This window comes from Cucurbita maxima, unplaced genomic scaffold (genome assembly GCF_002738345.1).
Source record: "Cucurbita maxima cultivar Rimu unplaced genomic scaffold, Cmax_1.0 Cma_Scf04257, whole genome shotgun sequence".
NCBI classification, from domain to species: Eukaryota; Viridiplantae; Streptophyta; class Magnoliopsida; order Cucurbitales; family Cucurbitaceae; genus Cucurbita; species Cucurbita maxima.
The window spans coordinates 1-851 of NW_019276273.1; the positions used below are offsets into that span (position 1 = coordinate 1).

Sequence of the window (851 nt, forward strand, 5' to 3'; positions counted from 1 at the left end):
AAAGGGGTGCAACACGAGGACTTCCCAAGTGGTCACCCAACTTAGTACTACTCTCGCCCAAGCACGCTTATCTGCGGAGTTCTGATGGGATCCGGTTCATTAGTGCTGGTATGATCGCACCCGACATGCCATGCGCACAAAATCGGATTTAACGCATGCGGGGCGGCATGATCGAAACGCGATGGGCGTGAGCGGGGGAGGTTCTCATTTGTAGAGAAAGGAAGAAAAGAACTGGGAGAAATTGAAAGAAAAAAAGGGGTGCAACACAAGGACTTCCCAAGTGGTCACCCAACTTACAAGGACTTCCCAAGTGGTCACCCAACTTAGTACTACTCTCGCCCAAGCACGCTTAACTGCAGAGTTCTGATGGGATCCGGTGCATTAGTGCTGGTATGATCGCACCCGACATGCCATGCGCACAAAATCGGATTTAACGCATGCGGGGCGGCATGATCGAAACGCGATGGGCGTGAGCGGGGGAGGTTCTCATTTGTAGAGAAAGGAAGAAAAGAACTGGGAGAAATTGAAAGAAAAAAAGGGGTGCAACACGAGGACTTCCCAAGTGGTCACCCAACTTAGTACTACTCTCGCCCAAGGACGCTTAACTACAGAGTTCTGATGGGATTCGGTGCATTAGTGCTGGTATGATCGCACCCGACATGCCATGTGCACAAAATCGGATTTAACGCATGCGGGGCGGCATGATCGAAACGCGATGGGCGTGAGCGGGGGAGGTTCTCATTTGTAGAGAAAGGAAGAAAAGAACTGGGAGAAATTGAAAGAAAAAAAGGGGTGCAACACGAGGACTTCCCAAGTGGTCACCCAACTTAGTACTACTCTCGCCCAAGCAC

At 50.9% G+C, this 851-nt stretch overlaps 2 non-coding genes and 1 pseudogene across 2 annotated transcripts; all 3 read right to left on the minus strand.

The window, feature by feature from the left end:
• Positions 1–3: 3 nt before the first annotated feature.
• On the minus strand, positions 4–122 carry LOC111475978. Its single transcript, XR_002716822.1, has one exon. It is a non-coding gene; the product is annotated as a 5S ribosomal RNA (ribosomal RNA).
• Positions 123–283: 161 nt separating this feature from the next.
• Positions 284–404, minus strand: LOC111475981 (annotated as a pseudogene).
• Positions 405–537: 133 nt separating this feature from the next.
• On the minus strand, positions 538–656 carry LOC111475980. The gene has a single exon (XR_002716824.1). It is a non-coding gene; the product is annotated as a 5S ribosomal RNA (ribosomal RNA).
• Between the last annotated feature and the right edge of the window lie 195 nt (positions 657–851).